Source organism: Urocitellus parryii, chromosome 4, assembly GCF_045843805.1.
Source record: "Urocitellus parryii isolate mUroPar1 chromosome 4, mUroPar1.hap1, whole genome shotgun sequence".
NCBI lineage: Eukaryota > Metazoa > Chordata > Mammalia > Rodentia > Sciuridae > Urocitellus > Urocitellus parryii.
In genome coordinates, this window is record NC_135534.1 from 20,715,530 (window position 1) to 20,729,060 (window position 13,531).

The following is a 13,531-nucleotide window of genomic DNA, read 5'->3' on the forward strand; positions in this document are numbered from 1 at the left end:
TAGAGACAAAGTCTCACTGAATTGCTTAGGGCCTTGCTAAGTTGCTGAGGCTGGCTTTGAACTCAGGATCCTCCTGCCTCAGCTTCCTGAACTATTGGGATTACAGGCGTGGGCCAGCATGCCTGGCTTAGATCCTTTCTTTAAAGTTGAGAAAAAAGTTGAGTAGTTGCAAGTATTTTTAAATGAAATTCATTTAATTTTTTTTAATCATAAGACTTAAAATAGTATTTTACTTACCCAAAAGTCGGCTACAACAGGAAATAAACCCCCCAAAAAAGTCTTTTTGGCAGCCTAAGTAGTTTATTAAAAATTGTATTGACTTCCTTCTAGCAAACCCTTCTATTTCTTTTATGTACAATATCTGCCTGTTTGGTTCTTTAAATAAGGAGCTACATTTAGGGACACTGCTACAAGATAACTAAAAGTATTAACTTGATCATAAAGGTTGAGAAAGGAAAACTACAAAATGTAAAACAGTAAAACTCAAGAAAGTCACCTTAGTAAAAGGTTTTGTTGTTGTTTGTTTGTTTGTTTTTTGCAAGGACTTTCTCATATATTTATGGCCCTAGATCTTGAGGGTAGGATTGCATTGATTGTCCTGAAAAGTTTAAATAATTATCAGTACACTTTGTTTAATAAGACCAGGAAGTTTTTATTTTTTCTTTGATTTATATTTTTAAAGTTACATAAAATAGAAATGTTTCAGAAATAAGTATAAATCTTGAAATCTGGCAAAGTTGGCTATCTAATCAGTTTTGCTATAATTTTCCCTCTATTTTGCATTTATTTTCAGTATGAAGTATGAAGCTTCTTGTTTGCAGATTTTGGGAATTTTACCAATATTGTAATTCTGTACTTTTCTTCTGGTTCTTTGTGATAAGTTTAAAAATAGAATCTCAGTTGTAGAGTGCTTACCTAGCATGTGTGAGGCACTGGGTTTGATTCTCGTTTAAAAAAATAAAATAGGTGTGATGGTACATGTCTGTAATCCCAGCATCGTAGGAGGCTGAGGCAGGAAGATTGTGAGTTCAAAGCCAGCCTCAGTAATTTATGGAGGTGCTAAGTAACTCAGTGAGACCCTGTGTCTAAATAAAACAAAAAAGGGCTGGAGATATGGGTCAGTGGTTAAGCGCCTTGGGTTCAATCCCTGGGACCAAAATAAATAATAATAATAAAATAAAAGTATTGTATCTATCTCCAACTTTCATGAAAACTTCCTAGTCTAAAAATAGCATGGATGCTTCATTTGGGAGTAAAGACCAAATCACATATTGGAAATCTCTGTGCAATAAATTTTTTGTGTTTTTGTATTTTCATGCTGTAGAGGACTGCTTGTTAATTTTGAGCAATGTTTGATATGAGAGATTCCTTCAAACAAAATATGGACAGTACCTTTGAGGAGTACTGTTATTATTTTTACCAGTGATTGAACCCAGGGGCATTTGACCTTGAGCCACATCCCCATCCCTTTTTATTTTTTATTTTGAGACAGGGCCTCACTAAGTTGCTGAGACTGGTCTTGAACTTGTAATTCTCCTGCCTCAGCCTCCTGAGTTGCTGGGATTACAGGTGTGGGCCACCACATTCCCTTTGAGTATTATTAGTGGCATCTGGCTTTTAAAGTAATGATGAATCTGCTTTCTGTAGGTTAAAAAGGAATAGATTACTCTTACAGCCAAAGAAGTAATTTTCCTAAGAACTCTAACATGGCTTAGTCCTTTCTTGAACCAGAGACTGAAGTAAGGAATCAGTCAGTCTAAAGTCAGTCTAAAATCTCTGATTCTGGGGATGATGTGTATAATAACAGCACAGTAATGATAGCTTTTGTTTACTTCATGCTTTTGCTAGGCCATCTGTTAGTACTACTACTTGTGTAAAATCACTGGATTTATATGACCTGGTCCTTTCCATTTTGATCCTCTGAACCCATTTGACCGCATGGGTTACGTTCCTGCTCTTTACTCTTTCTTAGCTGTTTTAGACATTTTCATGCATGCCTGAAATAGTCTTTGTTATTCTCATTCATTATGTCTTTACTTGGTCAATCCCTGTTACTTTCCTCTAGTTCTTAGCCTAAAAAATCACTTTCTCGGTGAGACTTTCGTAGTCTAAACCTGGTGTGTCTGCTATACTCTCTTATTGTACTTGCCCCCGGACTCTTGTGCACAACCTGTACTCAGTGCCTATAGAAGCCTCACATGACCTGATTGGTGCAACCCTATTTGGTGCATAGGAGAATAGTACAAATATTAGGAAGGGATTCTTTTTTTTTTTCCTGGGTCGGGGGAGGGGGAAGGTTTTTAACATGTACTGGGGTAAATCTTTAGTCTTTACAACAACAATTAAATCACTTTAGACATTTCATTATCCTCTGTGTCAGTTTCCTCATCTGTCAGATGTGGATGATAATATCACCTTCAGAGTTTTAGAGGATTAAATAAGTACGTATGAATTGCTTAGAATGGTGCCGGGCACATAATGTATGCACAGCAAGTGGTGTTAAATAAGGAACCACATGAAGATGGTGATGTTATGATGGGTGATAAAACTGAGGCTCAGCTAGTCTGTAGCAGAGCAGGTTTATTTTTTGTTTTTGTGGTACTGAACATGGAATCCAGGGGTACTGCTACATTCCCAGTGCTTTTTATTTTTTGAGACAGGGTCTTGCTAGGTTGCCCAGGCTGGCCTCTAACTTGCTGGCCTCTAACTTGCAGTCTTCCTGCCTCAGCTTCCTGAATAGCTGGGATTATAGGTATGTGCTACTCCATCCAGCAAGGTTTAGACTTGACTAGAGCTCTCTAAAGTTAGATTTATTACGGGCACTATTCTGTGTTGACTTTGCCAAAGTAATAGATTCTAAAAATTAATTATACTTTTTTAGTGGATTTTATAATCAAAGAGTAAGCAAAAAATCTTACCTGGAAATTTTTTTAATAAGCAGTGTTTTAGGCGGGGGCTGGGGTTGTGGCTCAGTGGCAAAGCGCTCACCTAGCATGTGCGAGGCCCTGGATTCGATCCTCAGAACCACATATAAAAATAAATAAAATAAAGGTATTGTGTCCAACTACAACTAAAAGATAAAAATATTTAAAAAGCAGTTTTTTATTTTGAAAAAGGATTTACTTCAGAATTGTATTAAACATGTTTTCCAACACATTTGAAATATAAACGTAAAATTTTCTTTATAAATAACAAGGGACACTTTTTATGATTTGATGAAATTTTAGCATTTGGAGAATTATATACTGGAATGAAAAGCGCTATGCTAGATGCTGTTATGATAATGAATAGAATTTAGTTTCATCTTGAAAAGGATGGATTAAAAAACAAAACAAAAAACTAGTTTCTTCTTCTGAAGAAGATAGGGTGCCCAAAAATAAGAAGGAAAAATGAGTTGCAGCTTATTAGGATGAATATGGGCATATCCTGCTTCAAAGATCTAAACTAGAATTTTAAAGTTTTAAAACTCTTAAAACATTGTTTTAAAGACATTAAAGGTCATTGTATTTTTTTTAAAGCAGAACTGGATATTTTGTTTTCAGAGGTAGTTTGGTTAGCAGTTTTCTTTGAATCCTTCTAGAAAATTTTGATGTGCAGTCAAACATGTATAATATTGTATTGGTTTCCTAAGGCTGCTGTAACAAATTACCACATATTTGGTTGTTTAACACAACAGGAATTATTCTCTCACTATTTTGGAGATCAGAAATCTGAACCGAGATATATAAAGTTAAATATCAAAGTGTCTGCAGGACCAGAGACTCTAGGATCCTAGAGAATCTCTCTTTGTGTCTTCCAGTTGCTTGTGGCTGCTGGCATTTCTTGGCTTATGGCCCCTTTACTTCATTCAGCCTCTTCTAATCTTCTGTCTTCACATCACCATCTCCATTGGGTGTCACATTTCCCTTTCTCCCTCTTATGAAAGCCCACCCGGATACCTTATCTATCTCAAGATCCTTCTATCTCAAGATCCTTAATTTAATTGCCTCTGAAAAAAAAAAAAAAAAAAAAAAAACTTTTTCCAAATAATGTAACATTTTCAGGTTCCAGGAATTGCAACCTTGAATGTGAGATGTCTTTCCACTTTAATTTTTTTTATCAGTGTTTTGTAGTTTTCAGTCTTAAGTTTTTTACCTCTTTGGTAAAAAAAATACTTAGTTTATGTCTAAGTATTTTATTATTCTTGATGCTATTGTAAATGGGATTGTTTTCTTAATTTCCTTTTTGAATTGGTTATCTATTTACAACTGGCACAATTTCTTGAGAAATGCAACGAATTTTGTGTGTTGATTTTTGTACCCTGCAACTTTGCTGAGTTTATTTGTTCTAACAGTTTTTTTGTTTTCACCTATAGGATCATGTCATCTGTGAACAGAAATAATTTAAGTCTTTTCCAATTTGGATGCCTTTTATTTCTTATTAATTGCTCTAGCTAAAACTGTCAATACTATGTTGAATGGAAGTGGCAAGAACCATTTACTTGGCTTGTTCCTGATCTTAGACAAAAAGCTTTTCAGTCTTTCATCATAGAGTATGTTGTTAGCTTCAGGCTTTATGTAAATTACATTTATTATGTTGAGGGAGTTGTCTTCTATTCCTAGTTTGATCAGTGTTTTTAATAAGAAAAAATATTAAGTCCTGTTAAATGCTTTTTCTGCATCAGTTGAGATTGTCATATAGTTTTTGCCTTTCATTCTGTTAATGTGGTACATTCGCTTAATTTTTTCATATGTTGAGCCATTCTCATAACCTAAGAGATAAATCCCACTTGATCATGATGTATTATTTTTATATTATTTTATTTTATTTTGTACTGGGGATTGAACCCAGGGGCAATTTACCACAGAGCTACATTCTTAGCCCTTTTTATTTTTTGTTTTGAGACAGTGTCCCTGGTTGCTTAGGGCCTTGCTAAGTTGCTGGGACTGGCCCTAAATTTGAGATCCTCTGCATCAGCCTCCCCTGGGATTACATGCATGCAGCACTGTACCCTGCACCATTAATATACTGTTGAATTTGGTTTGCAATTATTTTATTTTTGCATCAGTATCTATTAGGGGTATTGATCTGTAGTTTTCTTACAGTATCTTTGTCTTTAGTATCAGAATAATGTTGGCCTTTGTAGAATGAATTTGGAAGTGTTCCTTCTTTGATTTTTTTTTTTTGGAAAAATTTCAGGATTATTAAATGAATTCTTCTTTAAATGTTTGGTAGAATTCTCCAGTGAAGCAGTTTGGTCCTGAACTTTTAGTGTATCATTTTAAATGATGGTTAGTAGATTATTCATCTGGGTGTGGCACCCTGTGCACAAGGCCATAGGAAGGCATTCTCTCCATCTGATACAGATGTCTTGGTACCACAAATTGTGCTAGTTGTGAATAGATGATCCAGAAACTCTTCTTTTCTCTATTATGAATAAGGAAACACAATTCAGATTTTTGACTTCCTGAATTAGTGCTTTATACTTTTTGCCACATTCATTGCTAAGCTTAATAGGCTGATGACTAAATTTTGCTTTTTGAGTAGTCTGTGTGGATTCTTGCTTTTTGACTTGGGGTCAAAATATATTTTATCAGAGATAAGTTGCCTAAAAAAGGAAAATGATGATATAATCCACATTTATGCAAACTGTTTAGATTGCCACTCTATCTGTAATAGTAGAATATGGCAAACTGTCATTCCTTGGTGGTAATTTATTTAACCAAGGACCAGAGTATATGAGATTTTTGCTACTGCTGCAGTTGTCTTAGTAGAATTGAGGGTATGCTGTTTATTATATATAAATATTTGTTGTGGAATACTGTTTCATAACATTTTTAGAGGTTGGAGAGTTGTCAACAGAAACTCATTGTTTTATGTATGAGATTACTAAAGCCCCCAAAGATTAGGCGCCCTCTGAAGTTTTATGGCTAATGGCAGAGTAGGGATTCTGGGATTTCCGCCTCCCAGCCCAAGGCAATTCTCAGACTGAAAAGAAAAATTAGAGGGAAAAAAGTTGCCTTCCTACACTTATGCTTGTACACTGTGGAGTATAAGTTTTTAAATTATAAAATTCTGGGGCTGGGGTTGTGGCTCAGTGGTAGAGAGCTCGACTTGCACGTGGGAGACCCTGGGTTCGATCCTCAGCACTACATAAAAATAAATAAGTGAAATAAAAGTATTGTGTCCAACTACAACTAAAAACCAAATATTTAAATTATAAAATTCTGTTAGCTGGAGGCAGAACTCTTTTTCCCCCACCCAGCTGAAGAACTAGATTATTTGCCAATATCCTGTGTAATTCTCCTTATTTGTGTCCCTAGTTATAGTCTCTGGCTTTTCTGTGCTTCTTTTTCAGAATATCCTCCCGTGCTTTCCTTTTTGATTTAACCACAAATACATGTATCTCTAAGTACTATATTGCTTGGGTTTGTATAATCATACTGAATGTTCATTTTGCAGCTAGCGGTTTTTTACTCACCATGGTTAGATGCCTCCAGTTTTCATGACCTTAGAATATCTTTCCTGTGAATATATCAAAGTTTTTTTATTGTCTCCTGTCAATGGTTTTTTTAAAATTGAGAGTTAATTCATATACCATAATGTTTTATCATTTTATTACTTTTAACATGCAGCTATCACTACTGTCTAATTCCAGAATATTTCCATCACCCCTAAAAGAAACTACATACCCAGTAGCAATCACTTCCCATTCCTTTCTCCTTCCCTCCCACCCAGCTACTATTAATCACTAATTTACGTTCTGTCTCTCAGCATTTACCTAAGCTAGGCATTTCATAACAGTGGAATTATATGGTCATTAGTATCTTTCATCTTTCACCTAGCATGTTTTCAAGGTCATCAGTGTTGTAGCAGCATTTCTTACTTCATATTATTTGTTGTTGTTGTTCTGGGGGTTGAACTCAGGGGCACTCGACCACTGAGCCACATCCCCAGCCCTATTTTTATATTTTACTTAGAGACAGGGTCTCAATGAGTTGCTCAGCGCCTCTTGGTTGCTGAGGCTGGCTTTGAACTCTCCTGTCTCAGCCTCCGAAGCCTCTGGAATTACAGGTGTGTGCCACCATGCCTCGAATTCCTTATTGTGATTGAATGATATTCCATTATATGGATACCACATTTTGTTTACTCATTCATTAGTTGATGGATATTTGGGTTGTTTCCACTTCGAAGGCTATTATGAATAATGCTGCTATAAACATTTATGTACAAGTTTTTGTTGTTGTTATTTTTTGTTTTTGTTTTGGTACTGGGGTTTGAACTCAGGGGAACTCAATCACTGAGCCACATCCCCAGCTTTGTTTTATATTTTATTTAGAGACAGGGTCTTACCGAGTTGCTTAGCACCTCGATTTTGCTGAAGCTAGTTTTGAACTCACGATCCTCCTGCCTCAGCCTCCCAAACTGCTGGAATTATAGGCGTGTGCCACCATGCCTGGCTAACTTGCATGTTTTTATTTGTTCTACCTCCTAGAAATACTTTTTGTTGATGCAAAAAGGTTGTCAATCCAGATAAAACGACCAGACTTGATTACTCACAGATGTGATTTTCCCTGCCCACACTAGGAATTGAACCCAATAGGAAGCCCTCTAGCAGCAGAGGTTACACTTGCAACTCTCCTGTCTCAGCCTCCCTTTTCATTGGTATTTCCCTTTGAAAGTGTTGTAAAGTAGGATCTAAGATGCATAGCAAATGATCAATGACTTATTTGTAAATAGAAGTGCATATTAAAATCCATGAGCATTAAATTGTGTAAAGAACTGGCTTTAAATCTTAGATAAAAAATATAGATGCATTCTGGAGCTTAGTACTAGTAATGCATAGTAATATGGAACTCTCATAATTGGGTAAGAATACAAAATGATATAGTTACTTTGGAAAGCAGGTAGGCATTTATCTGTAGAAGTAAATAAACAATTGCCATAGCACCCAGCATTCCCACTCCTGCACATTTATCCAAGATAAATAAAAACTACATTCATATAAAAACCCATGTGAGAAGGATGAGAGCAGTTTTTTCTTAATTGCTAAAATGTGGGAGTACCCCACATATCTTGAACTGGTAAAGGAATGTATTTATATCACATATTGTATACTATTCAGCAATAAAGAGGAAGAAACAGCTATTATGTGCCCCTGCATGGATGCTGTCAGTGCTTTGGGGGGGTTTTGATTTATTTTTAGCAGTGTTGGGGATTGAACCTAGGGCCTCCTGCATGCTAGGTAAGAACTCTACTGCTGAACCATGCTCCACCCTTGATCTCAGCTGTATTATATCAAATGGAAGAAGCCAGACTTAAAATACTACATATTGTCTGGTGTCATTTCTATAATACTGTGGAAAAAGCAAAAAATAAAAATAAATAAATAAAACTGTAAGAAAAGAATATTAATCAGTGGTCCTAGGAGTGCAGAGAGGAGTACAAAGAGCACAAGGGAATTTTGGACTGATGGAGATAAGGTAGTCTTGATTATGGTGAATATGTGACTGTGTGTTTGTCAGAGCTCAGAACTATATGCTGTAAAGAGTGGATTTTACTGTATAAGATTTATATTTTAGTAAACTCAACTTAGTATAAAAGCTCGTGGCTCAGGGAATCTTCCCTCTCTTCTTTCTTTTTTTGGCAAGTGGGGGAAGGTACCAGGGATTTAACTCAGGGGCACTTGACCACTGAGCCACATCCCTAGCACTATTTTGTATTTTGTTTTTTTAGAGACAGGGTCTCAGTTGCTTAGCACCTCGCTTTTACTGAGGCTAGCTTTGAACTCGTGATCCCCCTGCCTCAGCCTCCCGAGCTGCTAGGATTATAGGCATACACCACCATGTCGGGCTCCCCTCTCTTCTTTAATCCTTGATTTATTCTGCTCTGACAGCTGGGAACACTGGGAAGTTGGAGCAGCCAGTGTGAGGGGGCTATATATTTGCTTTTTAGCGTTAAAAGAAATATGGTAGATAAACTAGACAATATTTGTTGAACATAATATATTTTATTTAACATGTAGCACTTTATTCTAGGCATTGTTCTAATAAGCACTTTATAAATGTAAAATTAATTCGTTTAATTGTCTTGATAACCCTGAGGTAGATACTATTGTAACCAGAGTCCTAGGTCAGTGGCCCCTGACTCTGGGACCAGACTCAGCCATTTTCCCCAATTAACCAAATAGGACAGAAGTGGTGGAGAACAAAGGAAAGGAATTTTATTCTTAGTGTGGCCACATTGGGAGGATCAGCATGTTCAGCCCTATCTTTGGGTTATTGACAAAAGTTTCAGGATTATGTAGGGAAGGAACAAGGTGGTGGGGGTATTCATAGTTCAACAATCTTGATCAAATTGTGGTATGGTTGATCATTACCTCAGTATCAGCCATGTACAGCCTTGTTAGGGATAAGGAAGTTGCTGCTCCCTGGGAGTATTTTCAGATCTTGTCACAGGTATCAGACCTGTGATCCAAAATGATTGTAGAAGAGAATGACTCAAAGAAAGAACAATTCTGAAAGGCAAGATGGAGTTAGGATAATGACTGAATCCTCCTTCAGGTTTAGGGAAATGACTGGAGACTTGTAGGCTCTGCTCCAATGGTCTGGAACAGGACATTGTACAAGCTGTTTATTGACAATCTACTAATTATGATATCCCTTCTAATCTTGAAAACATTTTAGTTACTCTGAACTTGATATATTCAACCTTGAAAAGGGAGGAATATGAGTTTTACATGAATGCTCCTTAAGTGATTAACATGTCTACATGTAGAATTGAACAGGTATCTGACCCAAAATTTAAGGTAGCAAAGGAGACAGATGTAAAATGAAGACAAAAATGCTAAGCTTTTATACTGCTTTTAGTTATCCATTGGATATCTGCAAGCCCAAGTGAAGTCATTGCTTTTTAGCAAAAGCCACCTCTAAATCCTGTTACACTTATTATTTTTCCCATTTTATAAATAGACAAAAGAAGCACAGCAAGGTTGGAGTTTGCCCACAGCCACACCATTAATAAATGGTACAGCCATTAATAAATGAACTTGGGGCTGAGGTTGTGGCTCAGTAGTAGAGCGCTCACCTAGTATGCTCGAGGCCCTGGGTTCAAACCTCAACACCACATAAAAATAAATAAACAATAAACGTATTGTGTACAACTAAAATAAAAATATTTTTAAAAATAAAATAAATGAACTCGTTTTGGCTGCAGAATCCATCGCCTTAATGTCTATATTTGACTGCTTTTTTTGTTGTTGTTGAATATTATATGGTGAAGAGTTCCAGTTGATGCGTAAACTTCTTTTACCTGTGCTGGTTATGTATGTTTTATGTTTTTTTTTTTTCTTCAACTATAACTTTTTTTGGGTGTGTGCTGGGGATTGAACCCAGGGTGCTTGACCACTGAGACACATCCCCAGGCCTTTTTTATATTTTATTTAGAAACAGGGTGTTGCTGAGTTTCATAGGGCCTTGTCAAGTTGCTGACACTGACTTTGAACTCACCATCTTCCTGTCTCAGCCTCCCATGGTGCCAAGATCACAGAGGTATCCCACACCCAGCTTCTTACTAAGCAGAAAAAAATTATGGTGTAGAGATTTTTTTAAAAGCATTAGAAATGCCATCTTCTAATACATGAATTGTTTCCTCATGTTTTCCAGTGTTTATTATATACATGTGAAATATTTACCAAATCATTCCTTATGTTAAGGAGACAATTACTGCCCAGTAATTTGTTGAACTATGGAGGTTTTATATATTCAATTTAGTCTCTTTTGTTATAGTAAAGAAAAGGAAGCAATAACCAAAATAGGGCTGGGGATACAGCTCAGTGGTTGAGCCTTGCATAGCATGAATGAGCATTAGGCTTTGGGTTTAATACCCAGCGTGGCAAAAATAGAAAAAGAAAATCCAAGAGTTATTCAGGAATATCCATATAAAATGGACCAGAGATAGAAATCCCTGTAATAATAATTTTGAAGCTTTGATTTTGAGAGTGAACTATGAGAGTGAATCTATGGGGTTTTTTTTCTCCCTCTAATTTTTAACTCATTAGAAAGTGTAACGCTATATATAATCCATTTTGTGTGTGTGTGCATTTATGTTTATTGAAGTTCATCTGCACTCTTATAAAAATATTAGATAATAGCATTGGTCATATCTTTTATAGTAAATATTTGTTTTTAATGCTGTTTTCCACAATATTTTTATTTTGTTTATTTATCTTTATGTGATGCTGAGGATTGAAGCCAGTGCCTTACATGTGTGAAGCAAGTGCTCAGCCACTGAGCCACAACCCCAGCCCTCTTTTGTAATAAATATTTATTGAGTACTTATTTTGTATCACACTGGAAGGAAATGATAATTAAGATACTGTCCAGTCCTTGCCCTAGAGGTGCTCAAAATATGATGAGGAAGGCTGATCTGCTAACCATTACCCTCAGAACAGTGATAAACTTGATGAGGTTGTAGTGAGAGGTGTTAATTGCCTAATTCAGAAGTATCATTCACAGTAAATGCATTGAATGAGATTGTCTTGGCAGGTCAAAATCAGACTATTCTAATCCTAATCAGCTTCTTCTTCCCTACAACTTCATCCTAGAATTTTCTGAGACCTTCTGAATAAGGGTAACAACCTCAGTGAATCTCCTTCCTAGTTTCAATGTCTGTCCTTTGGAATCTAAATTTCTACTTGAATAGAAAAAATTAATTAAATGTAAAATTAATTCATTTAATTGTCTTGATAACCCTGAGGTAGATACTATTGTAACCAGAAAATAGCTGAGTCTGGTCACACCTGTTCAGACTGGAGATGTTAGGTTAGATGGTCTTTAGCCTCACTGAAATGATTCCCACACTAGTTTGCTAATGGCCTAAGACTTCAGTAAGATATGTTTATCTATCTGAAGACCATGGGGGGGAATATAGGCTTAAAAGTACATAAATCTCTTTCCTTTTGGTATAAAGAAGAGACAAAATGCAGAAATTGTTTTTATGAAAATAAAATTGAAAGTTGTTAATAACCTTTGGAGATCTCAAAGGTCAAGACCTAACTCCTTGAGATCCCAATGCATTTTCTCAGTAACTTTTCATGGCAAATTAGATGAATGCACATCACAATTGTATTTTGCATGCACTATTTCTTTACTTACATAGAGCCATAGTGAATTCTTGGCCATTTTTTAAAATGTCACATTTCATTCACAAGCAGGGGGAGATAGCCAGGCGTGGTGGTGCACACCAGCGACTTGAGAGGCTGAGTTAGGAAAATCACAAGTTTGAAGCCAGCTCCAGCAACTTAGTGAGACCCTGTCTCAAATTTAGCGAGGCCCTGTCTCAAAATTTTTAAAAGGGATGGGGATGTGGCTCAGTGGTTAAGTACCCTTAAACTCAATTTCTGGTACCCCATAAAGGTGGGGGAGTACTTTTCTATTTTACTTCCTATTACCTTTATGCCTGTCTGATATCATTGCCTACAGTTCCTCTTGTTGTATAGAACAGTCTGTGAAAGAGTAAGGTCAGGCATTGGGGGCTGCTGGCATTCCTTAATGGGTATTTGAATTGCCATTTGAAGACTTGCTCAATTTTAAGGAAAGTTAAAAGAGCAGTTTATAAAATGGGCTCTGTGTATTTGCCGTGGTAGTTTGGCTGTTACTTGCAGTTTTGTTTTGGTTTTTTTTTTTTTTTTTTTTACCCCTGGAGGAGGGATTAGGATTGTGATATTGGGAATTGGTCATTTCCTTTGTCTCTGGACCATTACCGGTGTTTCCACCAAAAAGGAGGTGGACTCAAGTGCAGTAGTCTTCATAGTTGATCCTGCTCTCGCCTCTTGCCTGTGGACTGGAGGCAGTACCCTTAGGGCTGCAAAACCTTTGGGCAAAGGTAGGCTGCGGCCCCTTTAAACCTCTAGTGTGCTCGCGGAGAGGCACTAAGGGTGGGGCGGGCACTGACAGCAGTGCTCCGGGCCCCGCCCCCGGAGGAGGCGTTTCCCAGCGGCCCCGCCGCACCAATGCCTCCGCCGCCCGCCTGCTGGGTATTCCTGCTGATCCTGCTCTGACCTTAGGGCCCCCGACCTCTCCCTGCTTGGGAGCGTAAGTGTCAGATTGCGGTTGAGGGGCAAATACCCCCTTATCCGTGCCGGAAGTCCTGGTGGACCGTACTGGGGACTTTCCTGGCCTATCATAGGCTAAGGCAGTGAAAGAGCGTAAACAATGCCGGCTGCAGTGAGCTAAAGCCTGGGCATCTGCTCTACTTCTGGGTGTTGACAGCGTCCCTAGGGTGCTTGTTCGGATATGCAGTGGGTGAGCGGCGCCCACGACCTGGCTTTGCCCCAGCCTGGTTTCTACTTATGGTGAGGAGAGGATTGCTTTTACCAGAGTGTAACCCAGTTGAGCTGGGTGGGTGGAGCTGACTCAAATGCTTTGGGCCTTTGGTCCTTAAACCTGGGATTGGAACACCTGGGTAACTTCGGGATGAGTAAGCATTAGGTTTTCAGTCGCCTTGGTACAGTAGAGCAGTAACTCTCAAAGTTGACCTAATTCACAGCCGG

At 37.5% G+C, this 13,531-nt stretch overlaps 1 protein-coding gene across 6 annotated transcripts in view; it reads left to right on the forward strand.

The window, feature by feature from the left end:
• The window catches only part of Ckap5 (cytoskeleton associated protein 5), a 103,064-nt gene that overhangs the window by 9,825 nt on the left and 79,708 nt on the right, over positions 1–13,531 (forward strand). For 2 of the 6 annotated variants that reach the window (XM_077798117.1, XM_077798115.1), the window contains exon 1: positions 12,979–13,073. The exons of 3 other annotated variants lie outside the window; for them this stretch is intronic. The gene's annotated coding sequence lies outside the window, so the exon portion shown is untranslated. Of the gene's footprint in view, positions 1–12,978; positions 13,074–13,095; positions 13,334–13,531 lie in introns of those variants that run through there. One more of the 6 variants, XM_077798118.1, reaches the window with a different exon arrangement.